Below are 16,873 nucleotides of genomic sequence, written 5' to 3'. Positions count from 1 at the left end.
TAGTAGCACTGAGATGAATGTGGTAGTACTGAGAAGACTGTGATAGTACTGAGATGAATGTAGTAGTACTGAGACGACTGTAGTAGTACTGAGATGAATGTAGTAGCACTGAGATGACTGTAGTAGCACTGAGATGACTATAATAGCACTGAGATGACTGTAGTAGCATTGAGATGACTGTAGTAGTACTGAGATGACTGTAGTACTACCGAGATTATTGTAGTAGTACTGAGATGACTGTAGTAGTACTGAGATGACTGTAGTAGTGCTGAGGTGACTGTAGTAGTACGGAGATGATTGTAGTAGTAATGAGTTGACTGTAGTAGTACTGAGATGACTGTAGTAGCACTGAGATGACTGTAGTAGTACTGAGATGACTGTAGTAGCACTGAGATGATTGTAGTAGTACTGAGATGACTTTAGTAGTACTGATATGACTGTAGTAGTAATGATATCATTGTAGTAGTACTGAGATGACTGTAGTAGTAATGAGATGACTGTAGTAGTACTGAGATGACTGTAGTAGTACTGAGATGACTGTAGTAGCACTGAGATGATTGTAGTAGTACTGAGATGACTGTAGTAGTACTGACATGACTGTAGTAGTAATGAGATGATTGTAGTAGTACTGAGATGACTGTAATAGTAATGAGATGACTGTAGTAGTACTGAGATGATTGTAGTAGTACTGAGATGAATGTAGTAGTACTGAGATGATTGTAGTAGTACTGAGATGACTGTAGTAGTACTGAGATGATTGTAGTAGTTCTGAGATGAATGTAGTAGTACTGAGATGACTGTAGTAGTAATGAGATGACTGTAGTAGTAATGAGATGATCGTAGTAGTACTGAGATGACTGTAGTAGTACTGAGATGATTGTAGTAGTACTGAGATGGCTGTAGTAGTAATGAGATGACTGTAGTAGTAATGAGATGACTGTAGTAGTACTGAGATGATTGTAGTAGTACTGAGATGACTGTAGTAGCACTGAGATGATTGTAGTAGTACTGAGATGACTGTAGTAGTACTGAGATGATTGTAGTAGTACTGAGATGATTGTAGTAGTACTGAGATGAATGTAGTAGTACTGAGATGACTGTAGTAGTACTGAGATGACTGTAGTAGTAATGAGATGATTGTAGTAGTACTGAGATGGCTGTAGTAGTAATGAGATGACTGTAGTATTAATGATATGACTGTAGTAGTATTGAGATGACTGTAGTAGTATTGAGATGGCTGTAGTAGTAATGAGATGGCTGTAGTAGTACCGAGATGGCTGTAGTAGTAATGAGATGACTGTACTAGTAATGAGATGACTGTAGTAGTAATGAGATGACTGTAGTAGTAATGAGATGACTGTAGTAGTAATGAGATGGCTGTAGTAGTACTGAGATGGCTGTAGTAGTAATGAGATGGCTGTAGTAGTAATGAGATGACTGTAGTAGTAATGAGATGGCTGTAGTAGTACTGAGATGGCTGTAGTAGTAATGAGATGACTGTAGTAGTAATGAGATGGCTGTAGTAGTACTGAGATGGCTGTAGTAGTAATGAGATGACTGTAGTAGTAATGAGATGACTGTAGTAGTAATGAGATGACTGTAGTAGTACTGAGATGATTGTAGTAGTACTGAGATGAATGTAGTAGTACTGAGATGACTGTAGTAGCACTGAGATGACTGTAGTAGTACTGAGATCATTGTAGTAGTACTGAGATGGCTGTAGTAGTAATGAGATGACTGTAGTAGTAATGAGATGACTGTAGTAGTATTGAGATGACTGTAGTAGTATTTAGATGACTATAGTAGTAATGAGATGGCTGTAGTAGTACTGAGATGGCTGTAGTAGTAATGAGATGACTGTAGTAGTACTGAGATGGCTGTAGTAGTAATGAGATGACTGTAGTAGTAATGAGATGACTGTAGTTGTAATGAGATGGCTGTAGTAGTACTGAGATTGATGTAGTAGTAATGAGATGGCTGTAGTAGTACTGAGATGGCTGTAGTAGTACTGAGATGATTGTAGTAGTACTGAGATGGCTGTAGTAGGACTGAGACGACTGTAGTAGTACTGAGACGACTGTAGTAGTACTGAGATGGCTGTAGTAGTACTGAGATGATTGTAGTAGTACTGAGATGGCTGTAGTAGTACTGAGACGACTTTAGTAGTATTGAGACGACTGTAGTAGTACTGAGATGGCTGTAGTAGTACTGAGACGACTGTAGTAGTACTTAGATGATTGTAGTAGTACTGAGATGACTGTAGTAGTACTGAGAATGCTGTAGTAGTACTGAGACAACTGTAGTAGTAATGAGATGACTGTAGTAGTAATGAGATGACTGTAGAAGAACTGAGATGGCTGTAGTAGTACTGAGTCGACTGTAGTAGTACTGAGATGATTGTAGTAGTACTGAGATGGCTGTAGTAGTACTGAGACGGCTGTAGTAGTACTGAGATGACTGTAGTAGTACTGAGATGACTGTGGTAGTACTGAGATGACTGTAGTACTGAGATGACTGTAGTAGTACTGAGATGACTGTGGTAGTACTGAGATGACTGTAGTAGTACCGAGATGATTGTAGTAGTACTGAGATGACTGTAGTAGTACTGAGATGGCTGTAGTAGTACTGAGATGGCTGTGGTAGTACTGAGATGACTGTAGTAGTACTGAGATGACTGTAGTAGTACTGAGATGGCTGTAGTAGTACTGAGATGACTGTAATAGTAATGAGATGACTGTAGTAGCACTGAGGTGATTGTAGTAGTACTGAGATGGCTGTAGTAGTACTGAGACGACTGTAGTAGTACTGAGACGACTGTAGTAGTACTGAGATTACTGTAGTAGTACTGAGATTACTGTAGTAGTACTGAGACGACTGTAGTAGTACTGAGATGGCTGTAGTAGTAATGAGATGACTGTAGTAGTAATGAGATGACTGTAGTAGTACTGAGATAATTGTAGTAGTACTGAGATGAATGTAGTAGTACTGAGATGACTGTAGTAGTACTGAGATGACTGTAGTAGTACTGAGATGATTGTAGTAGTACTGAGATGGCTGTAGTAGTAATGAGATGACTGTAGTAGTAATGAGATGACTGTAGTAGTATTGAGATGACTGTAGTAGTATTTAGATGACTGTAGTAGTAATGAGATGGCTGTAGTAGTACTGAGATGGCTGTAGTAGTAATGAGATGACTGTACTAGTAATGAGATGATTGTAGTAGTAAGGAGATGACTGTAGTAGTAATGAGATGGCTGTAGTAGTAATGAGATGGCTGTAGTAGTACTGAGATGGCTGTAGTAGTAATGAGATGACTCTAGTAGTAATGAGATGGCTGTAGTAGTACTGAGATGGCTGTAGTAGTAATGAGATGACTGTAGTAGTAATGAGATGGCTGTAGTAGTACTGAGATGGCTGCAGTAGTAATGAGATGACTGTAGTAGTAATGAGATGACTGTAGTAGTAATGAGATGGCTGTAGTAGTACTGAGATGGCTGTAGTAGTAATGAGATGACTGTAGTAGTAATGAGATGACGGTAGTAGTAATGAGATGACTGTAGTAGTAATGAGATGGCTGTAGTAGTACTGAGATTGCTGTAGTAGTAATGAGATGGCTGTAGTAGTACTGAGATGGCTGTAGTAGTACTGAGATGATTGTAGTAGTACTGAGATGGCTGTAGTAGTACTGATACGACTGTAGTAGTACTGAGATGACTGTAGTAGTACTGAGATGGCTGTAGTAGTACTGAGATGATTGTAGTAGTACTGAGATGGCTGTAGTAGTACTGAGACGACTGTAGTAGTACTGAGACGACTGTGGTAGTACTGAGATGGCTGTAGTAGTACTGAGACGACTGTAGTAGTACTGAGATGACTGTAGTAGTACTGAGATGACTGTAGTAGTACTGAGAATGCTGTAGTAGTACTGAGACAACTGTAGTAGTAATGAGATGACTGTAGTAGTAATGAGATGACTGTAGTAGAACTGAGATGGCTGTAGTAGTACTGAGTCGACTGTAGTAGTACTGAGTCGACTGTAGTAGTACTGAGATGGCTGTAGTAGTACTGAGACGGCTGTAGTAGTACTGAGATGACTGTAGTAGTACTGAGATGACTGTAGTAGTACTGAGATGAATGTGGTAGTACTGAGATGACTGTAGTAGTACTGAGATGACTGTAGTAGTACTGAGATGGCTGTGGTAGTACTGAGATGACTGTAGTACTGAGATGACTGTAGTAGTACTGAGATGACTGTGGTAGTACTGAGATGACTGTAGTAGTAATGAGATGACTGTAGTAGTAAAGAGATGGTTGTAGTAGTACTGAGATGACTGTAGTAGTACTGAGATGGCTGTAGTAGTACTGAGATGGCTGTAGTAGTACTGAGATGACTGTAGTAGTACTGAGATGACTGTAGTAGTACTGAGATGGCTGTAGTAGTACTGAGATGACTGTAATAGTACTGAGATGACTGTAGTAGCACTGAGATGATTGTAGTAGTACTGAGATGGCTGTAGTAGTACTGAGACGACTGTAGTAGTACTGAGACGACTGTAGTAGTACTGAGATGACTGTAGTAGTACTGAGATTACTGTAGTAGTACTGAGACGACTGTAGTAGTACTGAGATCACTGTAGTAGTACTGAGATGACTGTAGTAGTACTGAGATGACTGTAGTAGTACTGAGATGACTGTAGTAGTACTGAGATGACTGTAGTAGTACTGAGATGACTGCAGTAGTACTGAGTTGGCTGTAGTAGTACTGAGATCACTGTAGTAGTACTGAGATGGCTGTAGGAGTACTGAGATGATTGTAGTAGTACTGAGATTATTGTAGTAGTACTGAGATGACTGTAGTAGTACTGAGATGGCTGTAGTAGTACTGAGATGGCTGTAGTAGTACTGAGATGACAGTAGTAGTACTGAGATGACTGTAGTAGTATTGAGATGGCTGTAGTAGTACTGATATGACTGTAGTAGTACTGAGATGACTTTAGTAGTACTGAGATGACTGTTGTAGTACTGAGATTATTGTAGTAGTACTGAGATTATTGTAGTAGTACTGAGATGACTGTAGTAGTACTGAGATGGCTGTAGTAGTACTGAGATGACTGTAGTAGTACTGAGATGACTGTAGTAGTACTGAGATGACTGTAGTAGTACTGAGATGGCTGTAGTAGTACTCAGATGACTGTAGTAGTACTGAGATGGCTGTAGTAGTACTGAGATGACTGTAATAGTACTGAGATGACTGTAGTAGCACTGAGAATATTGTAGTAGTACTGAGATGGCTGTAGTAGTACTGAGACGATTGTAGTAGTACTGAGACGACTGTAGTAGTACTGAGATGACTGTAGTAGTACTGAGATTACTGTAGTAGTACTGAGACGACTGTAGTAGTACTGAGATGACTGTAGTAGTACTGAGATGACTGTAGTAGTACTGAGATGACTGTAGTAGTATTGAGATGACTGTGGTAGTACTGAGATGACTGTAGTAGTACTGAGATGGCTGTAGTAGTACTGAGATGACTGTAGTAGTACTGAGATGACTGTAGTAGTACTGAGATGACTTTAGTAGTACTGAGATGGCTGTAGTAGTACTGAGATGACTGTAGTAGTACTGAGATGGCTGTAGTAGTACTGAGATGATTGTAGTAGTACTGAGATTATTGTAGCAGTACTGAGATGACTGTAGTAGTACTGAGATGGCTGTAGTAGTACTGAGATGGCTGTAGTAGTACTGAGATTACTGTAGTAGTACTGAGATGACTGTAGTAGTACTGAGATGGCTGTAGTAGTACTGAGATGACTGTAGTAGTACTGAGATGACTGTTGTAGTACTGAGATTATTGTAGTAGTACTGAGATTATTGTAGTAGTACTGAGATGACTGTAGTAGTACTGAGATGGCTGTTGTAGTACTGAGATGACTGTAGTAGTACTGAGATGACTGTAGTAGTACTGAGATGACTGTAGTAGTACTGAGATGACTGTTGTAGTACTGAGATTATTGTAGTAGTACTGAGATTATTGTAGTAGTACTGAGATGACTGTAGTAGTACTGAGATGGCTGTAGTAGTACTGAGATGGCTGTAGTAGTACTGAGATGACTGTAGTAGTACTGAGATGACTGTAGTAGTACTGAGATGGCTGTAGTAGTACTGAGATGGCTGTAGTAGAACTGAGATGACTGTAGTAGTACTGAGATGACTGTAGTAGTACTGAGATGGCTGTAGTAGTACTGAGATGGATGTAGTAGTACTGAGACGACTGTAGTTGTACTGAGACTACTGTAGTAGTACTGAGATGACTGTGGTAGTACTGAGATGAATGTAGTAGTACTGAGACGACTGTAGTAGTACTGAGATGACTGTAGTAGTACTGAGATGAATGTAGTAGCACTGAGATGAATATGGTAGTACTGAGATGACTGTGGTAGTACTGAGATGAATGTAGTAGTACTGAGACGACTGTAGTTGTACTGAGAAGACTGTAGTAGTACTGAGACGACTGTAGTAGTACTGAGATGAATGTAGTAGCACTGAGGTGAATGTGGTAGTACTGAGATGACTGTGGTAGTACTGAGATGAATGTAGTAGTACTGAGACGACTGTAGTAGTACTGAGACGACTGTAGTAGTACTGAGATGAATGTAGTAGCACTGAGATGACTGTAGTAGCACTGAGATGACTGTAGTAGCACTGAGAAGACTGTAGTAGTACTGAGACGACTGTAGTAGTACTGAGACGACTGTAGTAGTACTGAGACGACTGTAGTAGTATTGAGATGAATGTAGTAGCACTGAGATGAATGTGGTAGTATTGAGATGACTGTAGTAGTACTGAGATGACTGTAGTACTACCGAGATGATTGTAGTAGTACTGAGATGACTGTAGTATTACTGAGATGACTGTAGTAGTGTTGAGATGACTGTAGTAGTACTGAGATGATTGTAGTAGTAATGAGTTGACTGTAGTAGTATTGAGACGACTGTAGTAGTATTGAGATGACTGTAGTAGTACTGAGATGACTGTAGTAGTACTGAGATGACTGTAGTAGCACTGAGATGATTGTAGTAGTACTGAGACGACTGTAGTAGTACTGAGACGACTGTAGTAGTACTGAGACGACTGTAGTAGTACTGAGACGACTGTAGTAGTATTGAGATGAATGTAGTAGCACTGAGATGAATGTGGTAGTACTGAGAAGACTGTGATAGTACTGAGATGAATGTAGTAGTACTGAGACGACTGTAGTAGTACTGAGATGAATGTAGTAGCACTGAGATGACTGTAGTAGCACTGAGATGACTATAATAGCACTGAGATGACTGTAGTAGTATTGAGATGACTGTAGTAGTACTGAGATGACTGTAGTACTACCGAGATTATTGTAGTAGTACTGAGATGACTGTAGTAGTACTGAGATGACTGTAGTAGTGCTGAGGTGACTGTAGTAGTACGGAGATGATTGTAGTAGTAATGAGTTGACTGTAGTAGTACTGAGATGAAAGTAGTAGCACTGAGATGATTGTAGTAGTACTGAGATGACTTTAGTAGTACTGATATGACTGTAGTAGTAATGATATCATTGTAGTAGTAGTGAGATGACTGTAGTAGTAATGAGATGACTGTAGTAGTACTGAGATGACTGTAGTAGTACTGAGATGACTGTAGTAGCACTGAGATGATTGTAGTAGTACTGAGATGACTGTAGTAGTACTGACATGACTGTAGTAGTAATGAGATGATTGTAGTAGTACTGAGATGACTGTAGTAGTAATGAGATGACTGTAGTAGTACTGAGATGATTGTAGTAGTACTGAGATGAATGTAGTAGTACTGAGATGATTGTAGTAGTACTGAGATGACTGTAGTAGTACTGAGATGATTGTAGTAGTACTGAGATGAATGTAGTAGTACTGAGATGACTGTAGTAGTAATGAGATGACTGTAGTAGTAATGAGATGATCGTAGTAGTACTGAGATGACTGTAGTAGTACTGAGATGATTGTAGTAGTACTGAGATGGCTGTAGTAGTAATGAGATGACTGTAGTAGTAATGAGATGACTGTAGTAGTACTGAGATGATTGTAGTAGTACTGAGATGACTGTAGTAGCACTGAGATGATTGTAGTAGTACTGAGATGACTTTAGTAGTACTGAGATGATTGTAGTAGTACTGAGATGATTGTAGTAGTACTGAGATGAATGTAGTAGTACTGAGATGACTGTAGTAGTACTGAGATGACTGTAGTAGTAATGAGATGATTGTAGTAGTACTGAGATGGCTGTAGTAGTAATGAGATGACTGTAGTATTAATGATATGACTGTAGTAGTATTGAGATGACTGTAGTAGTATTGAGATGGCTGTAGTAGTAATGAGATGGCTGTAGTAGTACCGAGATGGCTGTAGTAGTAATGAGATGACTGTACTAGTAATGAGATGACTGTAGTAGTAATGAGATGACTGTAGTAGTAATGAGATGGCTGTAGTAGTACTGAGATGGCTGTAGTAGTAATGAGCTGGCTGTAGTAGTAATGAGATGACTGTAGTAGTAATGAGATGGCTGTAGTAGTACTGAGATGGCTGTAGTAGTAATGAGATGACTGTAGTAGTAATGAGATGGCTGTAGTAGTACTGAGATGGCTGTAGTAGTAATGAGATGACTGTAGTAGTAATGAGATGACTAGTAGTAATGAGATGACTGTAGTAGTACTGAGATGATTGTAGTAGTACTGAGATGAATGTAGTAGTACTGAGATGACTGTAGTAGCACTGAGATGACTGTAGTAGTACTGAGATGATTGTAGTAGTACTGAGATGGCTGTAGTAGTAATGAGATGACTGTAGTAGTAATGAGATGACTGTAGTAGTATTGAGATGACTGTAGTAGTATTTAGATGACTGTAGTAGTAATGAGATGGCTGTAGTAGTACTGAGATGGCTGTAGTAGTAATGAGATGACTGTAGTAGTACTGAGATGGCTGTAGTAGTAATGAGATGACTGTAGTAGTAATGAGATGACTGTAGTAGTAATGAGATGGCTGTAGTAGTACTGAGATTGCTGTAGTAGTAATGAGATGGCTGTAGTAGTACTGAGATGGCTGTAGTAGTACTGAGATGATTGTAGTAGTACTGAGATGGCTGTAGTAGTACTGAGACGACTGTAGTAGTACTGAGACGACTGTAGTAGTACTGAGATGGCTGTAGTAGTACTGAGATGATTGTAGTAGTACTGAGATGACTGTAGTAGTACTGAGATGGCTGTAGTAGTACTGAGATGGCTGTAGTAGTACTGAGATGACTGTAGTAGTACTGAGATGACTGTAGTAGTACTGAGATGGCTGTAGTAGTACTGAGATGACTGTAATAGTACTGAGATGACTGTAGTAGCACTGAGATGATTGTAGTAGTACTGAGATGGCTGTAGTAGTACTGAGACGACTGTAGTAGTACTGAGACGACTGTAGTAGTACTGAGATGACTGTAGTAGTACTGAGATTACTGTAGTAGTACTGAGACGACTGTAGTAGTACTGAGATGACTGTAGTAGTACTGAGATGACTGTAGTAGTACTGAGATGGCTGTAGTAGTACTGAGATGACTGTAGTAGTACTGAGATGACTGTAGTAGTACTGAGATGACTGTAGTAGTACTGAGATGGCTGTAGTAGTACTGAGATCACTGTAGTAGTACTGAGATGGCTGTAGTAGTACTGAGATGATTGTAGTAGTACTGAGATTATTGTAGTAGTACTGAGATGACTGTAGTAGTACTGAGATGGCTGTAGTAGTACTGAGATGGCTGTAGTAGTACTGAGATGACAGTAGTAGTACTGAGATGACTGTAGTAGTACTGAGATGGCTGTAGTAGTACTGAGATGACTGTAGTAGTACTGAGATGACTTTAGTAGTACTGAGATGACTGTTGTAGTACTGAGATTATTGTAGTAGTACTGAGATTATTGTAGTAGTACTGAGATGACTGTAGTAGTACTGAGATGGCTGTAGTAGTACTGAGATGACTGTAGTAGTACTGAGATGACTGTAGTAGTACTGAGATGACTGTAGTAGTACTGAGATGGCTGTAGTAGTACTCAGATGACTGTAGTAGTACTAAGATGGCTGTAGTAGTACTGAGATGACTGTAATAGTACTGAGATGACTGTAGTAGCACTGAGAATATTGTAGTAGTACTGAGATGGCTGTAGTAGTACTGAGACGATTGTAGTAGTACTGAGACGACTGTAGTAGTACTGAGATGACTGTAGTAGTACTGAGATTACTGTAGTAGTACTGAGACGACTGTAGTAGTACTGAGATGACTGTAGTAGTACTGAGATGACTGTAGTAGTACTGAGATGACTGTAGTAGTATTGAGATGACTGTGGTAGTACTGAGATGACTGTAGTAGTACTGAGATGGCTGTAGTAGTACTGAGTTAACTGTAGTAGTACTGAGATGACTGTAGTAGTACTGAGATGACTTTAGTAGTACTGAGATGGCTGTAGTAGTACTGAGATGACTGTAGTAGTACTGAGATGGCTGTAGTAGTACTGAGATGATTGTAGTAGTACTGAGATTATTGTAGCAGTACTGAGATGACTGTAGTAGTACTGAGATGGCTGTAGTAGTACTGAGATGGCTGTAGTAGTACTGAGATTACTGTAGTAGTACTGAGATGACTGTAGTAGTACTGAGATGGCTGTAGTAGTACTGAGATGACTGTAGTAGTACTGAGATGACTGTTGTAGTACTGAGATTATTGTAGTAGTACTGAGATTATTGTAGTAGTACTGAGATGACTGTAGTAGTACTGAGATGGCTGTTGTAGTACTGAGATGACTGTAGTAGTACTGAGATGACTGTAGTAGTACTGAGATGGCTGTAGTAGTACTGAGATGACTGTAGTAGTACTGAGATGACTGTAGTAGTACTGAGATGACTGTAGTAGTACTGAGATGACTGTTGTAGTACTGAGATTATTGTAGTAGTACTGAGATTATTGTAGTAGTACTGAGATGACTGTAGTAGTACTGAGATGGCTGTAGTAGTACTGAGATGGCTGTAGTAGTACTGAGATGACTGTAGTAGTACTGAGATGACTGTAGTAGTACTGAGATGGCTGTAGTAGTACTGAGATGGCTGTAGTAGAACTGAGATGACTGTAGTAGTACTGAGATGACTGTAGTAGTACTGAGATGGCTGTAGTAGTATTGAGATGGATGTAGTAGTACTGAGACGACTGTAGTTGTACTGAGACTACTGTAGTAGTACTGAGATGACTGTGGTAGTACTGAGATGAATGTAGTAGTACTGAGACGACTGTAGTAGTACTGAGATGACTGTAGTAGTACTGAGATGAATGTAGTAGCACTGAGATGAATATGGTAGTACTGAGATGACTGTGGTAGTACTGAGATGAATGTAGTAGTACTGAGACGACTGTAGTTGTACTGAGAAGACTGTAGTAGTACTGAGACGACTGTAGTAGTACTGAGATGAATGTAGTAGCACTGAGGTGAATGTGGTAGTACTGAGATGACTGTGGTAGTACTGAGATGAATGTAGTAGTACTGAGACGACTGTAGTAGTACTGAGACGACTGTAGTAGTACTGAGATGAATGTAGTAGCACTGAGATGACTGTAGTAGCACTGAGATGACTGTAGTAGCACTGAGAAGACTGTAGTAGTACTGAGACGACTGTAGTAGTACTGAGACGACTGTAGTAGTACTGAGACGACTGTAGTAGTATTGAGATGAATGTAGTAGCACTGAGATGAATGTGGTAGTATTGAGATGACTGTAGTAGTACTGAGATGACTGTAGTACTACCGAGATGATTGTAGTAGTACTGAGATGACTGTAGTATTACTGAGATGACTGTAGTAGTGTTGAGATGACTGTAGTAGTACTGAGATGATTGTAGTAGTAATGAGTTGACTGTAGTAGTATTGAGACGACTGTAGTAGTATTGAGATGACTGTAGTAGTACTGAGATGACTGTAGTAGTACTGAGATGACTGTAGTAGCACTGAGATGATTGTACTAGTACTGAGACGACTGTAGTAGTACTGAGACGACTGTAGTAGTACTGAGACGACTGTAGTAGTACTGAGACGACTGTAGTAGTATTGAGATGAATGTAGTAGCACTGAGATGAATGTGGTAGTACTGAGAAGACTGTGATAGTACTGAGATGAATGTAGTAGTACTGAGACGACTGTAGTAGTACTGAGATGAATGTAGTAGCACTGAGATGACTGTAGTAGCACTGAGATGACTATAATAGCACTGAGATGACTGTAGTAGTATTGAGATGACTGTAGTAGTACTGAGATGACTGTAGTACTACCGAGATTATTGTAGTAGTACTGAGATGACTGTAGTAGTACTGAGATGACTGTAGTAGTGCTGAGGTGACTGTAGTAGTACGGAGATGATTGTAGTAGTAATGAGTTGACTGTAGTAGTACTGAGATGACTGTAGTAGCACTGAGATGATTGTAGTAGTACTGAGATGACTGTAGTAGTACTGAGATGAAAGTAGTAGCACTGAGATGATTGTAGTAGTACTGAGATGACTTTAGTAGTACTGATATGACTGTAGTAGTAATGATATCATTGTAGTAGTAGTGAGATGACTGTAGTAGTAATGAGATGACTGTAGTAGTACTGAGATGACTGTAGTAGTACTGAGATGACTGTAGTAGCACTGAGATGATTGTAGTAGTACTGAGATGACTGTAGTAGTACTGACATGACTGTAGTAGTAATGAGATGATTGTAGTAGTACTGAGATGAATGTAGTAGTACTGAGATGACTGTAGTAGTAATGAGATGACTGTAGTAGTAATGAGATGATCGTAGTAGTACTGAGATGACTGTAGTAGTACTGAGATGATTGTAGTAGTACTGAGATGGCTGTAGTAGTAATGAGATGACTGTAGTAGTAATGAGATGACTGTAGTAGTACTGAGATGATTGTAGTAGTACTGAGATGACTGTAGTAGCACTGAGATGATTGTAGTAGTACTGAGATGACTGTAGTAGTACTGAGATGATTGTAGTAGTACTGAGATGACTGTAGTAGTACTGAGATGAATGTAGTAGTACTGAGATCACTGTAGTAGTACTGAGATGACTGTAGTAGTAATGAGATGATTGTAGTAGTACTGAGATGGCTGTAGTAGTAATGAGATGACTGTAGTATTAATGATATGACTGTAGTAGTATTGAGATGACTGTAGTAGTATTGAGATGGCTGTAGTAGTAATGAGATGGCTGTAGTAGTACCGAGATGGCTGTAGTAGTAATGAGATGACTGTACTAGTAATGAGATGACTGTAGTAGTAATGAGATGACTGTAGTAGTAATGAGATGACTGTAGTAGTAATGAGATGGCTGTAGTAGTACTGAGATGGCTGTAGTAGTAATGAGCTGGCTGTAGTAGTAATGAGATGACTGTAGTAGTAATGAGATGGCTGTAGTAGTACTGAGATGGCTGTAGTAGTAATGAGATGACTGTAGTAGTAATGAGATGGCTGTAGTAGTACTGAGATGGCTGTAGTAGTAATGAGATGACTGTAGTAGTAATGAGATGACTGTAGTAGTAATGAGATGACTGTAGTAGTACTGAGATGATTGTAGTAGTACTGAGATGAATGTAGTAGTACTGAGATGACTGTAGTAGCACTGAGATGACTGTAGTAGTACTGAGATGATTGTAGTAGTACTGAGATGGCTGTAGTAGTAATGAGATGACTGTAGTAGTAATGAGATGACTGTAGTAGTATTGAGATGACTGTAGTAGTATTTAGATGACTGTAGTAGTAATGAGATGGCTGTAGTAGTACTGAGATGGCTGTAGTAGTAATGAGATGACTGTAGTAGTACTGAGATGGCTGTAGTAGTAATGAGATGACTGTAGTAGTAATGAGATGACTGTAGTAGTAATGAGATGGCTGTAGTAGTACTGAGATTGCTGTAGTAGTAATGAGATGGCTGTAGTAGTACTGAGATGGCTGTAGTAGTACTGAGATGATTGTAGTAGTACTGAGATGGCTGTAGTAGTACTGAGACGACTGTAGTAGTACTGAGACGACTGTAGTAGTACTGAGATGGCTGTAGTAGTACTGAGATGATTGTAGTAGTACTGAGATGGCTGTAGTAGTACTGAGACGACTTTAGTAGTACTGAGACGACTGTAGTAGTACTGAGATGGCTGTAGTAGTACTGAGAAGACTGTAGTAGTACTTAGATGATTGTAGTAGTACTGAGATGACTGTAGTAGTACTGAGAATGCTGTAGTAGTACTGAGACAACTGTAGTAGTAATGAGATGACTGTAGTAGTAATGAGATGACTGTAGAAGAACTGAGATGGCTGTAGTAGTACTGAGTCGACTGTAGTAGTACTGAGATGATTGTAGTAGTACTGAGATGGCTGTAGTAGTACTGAGACGGCTGTAGTAGTACTGAGATGACTGTATTAGTACTGAGATGACTGTGGTAGTACTGAGATGACTGTGGTAGTACTGAGATGACCGTAGTAGTACTGAGATGATTGTAGTAGTACTGAGATGACTGTGGTAGTACTGAGATGACTGTAGTACTGAGATGACTGTAGTAGTACTGAGATGACTGTGGTAGTACTGAGATGACTGTAGTAGTAATGAGATGACTGTAGTAGTACCGAGATGATTGTAGTAGTACTGAGATGACTGTAGTAGTACTGAGATGGCTGTAGTAGTACTGAGATGGCTGTGGTTGTACTGAGATGACTGTAGTAGTACTGAGATGACTGTAGTAGTACTGGGATGGCTGTAGTAGTACTGAGATGACTGTAATAGTAATGAGATGACTGTAGTAGCACTGAGGTGATTGTAGTAGTACTGAGATGGCTGTAGTAGTACTGAGACGACTGTAGTAGTACTGAGACGACTGTAGTAGTACTGAGATTACTGTAGTAGTACTGAGATTAATGTAGTAGTACTGAGACGACTGTAGTAGTACTGAGATGGCTGTAGTAGTAATGAGATGACTGTAGTAGTAATGAGATGACTGTAGTAGTACTGAGATGACTGTAGTAGTACTGAGATGAATGTAGTAGTACTGAGATGACTGTAGTAGTACTGAGATGACTGTAGTAGTACTGAGATGATTGTAGTAGTACTGAGATGGCTGTAGTAGTAATGAGATGACTGTAGTAGTAATGAGATGACTGTAGTAGTATTGAGATGACTGTAGTAGTATTTAGATGACTGTAGTAGTAATGAGATGGCTGTAGTAGTACTGAGATGGCTGTAGTAGTAATGAGATGACTGTACTAGTAATGAGATGATTGTAGTAGTAATGAGATGACTGTAGTAGTAATGAGATGACTGTAGTAGTAATGAGATGGCTGTAGTAGTACTGAGATGGCTGTAGTAGTAATGAGATGACTCTAGTAGTAATGAGATGGCTGTAGTAGTACTGAGATGGCTGTAGTAGTAATGAGATGACTGTAGTAGTAATGAGATGGCTGTAGTAGTACTGAGATGGCTGCAGTAGTAATGAGATGACTGTAGTAGTAATGAGATGACTGTAGTAGTAATGAGATGGCTGTAGTAGTACTGAGATGGCTGTAAGGGTAATGAGATGACTGTAGTAGTAATGAGATGACTGTAGTAGTAATGAGATGACTGTAGTAGTAATGAGATGGCTGTAGTAGTACTGAGATTGCTGTAGTAGTAATGAGATGGCTGTAGAAGTACTGAGATGGCTGTAGTAGTACTGAGATGATTTTAGTAGTACTGAGATGGCTGTAGTAGTACTGAGACGACTGTAGTAGTACTGAGACGACTGTAGTAGTACTGAGATGGCTGTAGTAGTACTGAGATGATTGTAGTAGTACTGAGATGGCTGTAGTAGTACTGAGACGACTGTAGTAGTACTGAGACGACTGTAGTAGTACTGAGATGGCTGTAGTAGTACTGAGACGACTGTAGTAGTACTGAGATGACTGTAGTAGTACTGAGATGACTGTAGTAGTACTGAGAATGCTGTAGTAGTACTGAGACAACTGTAGTAGTAATGAGATGACTGTAGTAGTAATGAGATGACTGTAGTAGAACTGAGATGGCTGTAGTAGTACTGAGTCGACTGTAGTAGTACTGAGATGATTGTAGTAGTACTGAGATGGCTGTAGTAGTACTGAGACGGCTGTAGTAGTACTGAGATGACTGTAGTAGTACTGAGATGACTGTAGTAGTACTGAGATGAATGTGGTAGTACTGAGATGACTGTAGTAGTACTGAGATGACTGTAGTAGTACTGAGATGACTGTGGTAGTACTGAGATGACTGTAGTACTGAGATGACTGTAGTAGTACTGAGATGACTGTGGTAGTACTGAGATGACTGTAGTAGTAATGAGATGACTGTAGTAGTACCGAGATGATTGTAGTAGTACTGAGATAACTGTAGTAGTACTGAGATGGCTGTAGTAGTACTGAGATGGCTGTAGTAGTACTGAGATGACTGTAGTAGTACTGAGATGGCTGTAGTAGTACTGAGATGACTGTAATAGTACTGAGATGACTGTAGTAGCACTGAGATGATTGTAGTAGTACTGAGATGGCTGTAGTAGTACTGAGACGACTGTAGTAGTACTGAGACGACTGTAGTAGTACTGAGATGACTGTAGTAGTACTGAGATTACTGTAGTAGTACTGAGACGACTGTAGTAGTACTGAGATGACTGTAGTAGTACTGAGATGACTGTAGTAGTACTGAGATGACTGTAGTAGTACTGAGATGGCTGTAGTAGTACTGAGATGACTGTAGTAGTACTGAGATGACTGTAGTAGTACTGAGATGGCTGTAGTAGT

The 16,873-nt window shown here is 39.7% G+C and overlaps 1 protein-coding gene across 1 annotated transcript in view; it reads right to left on the bottom strand.

Annotated features, from left to right (window-relative positions):
- LOC107376744 (caskin-2) overlaps positions 1-16,873 on the bottom strand; it is a 175,390-nt gene that overhangs the window by 34,177 nt on the left and 124,340 nt on the right. The window lies entirely within an intron of this gene.

The sequence above is a fragment of the Nothobranchius furzeri genome, chromosome 16, assembly GCF_043380555.1.
Source record: "Nothobranchius furzeri strain GRZ-AD chromosome 16, NfurGRZ-RIMD1, whole genome shotgun sequence".
Lineage (NCBI taxonomy): Eukaryota > Metazoa > Chordata > Actinopteri > Cyprinodontiformes > Nothobranchiidae > Nothobranchius > Nothobranchius furzeri.
Note: the sequence above shows the minus strand (reverse complement) of the source record. Positions and strands in the feature narration are given on the sequence as shown.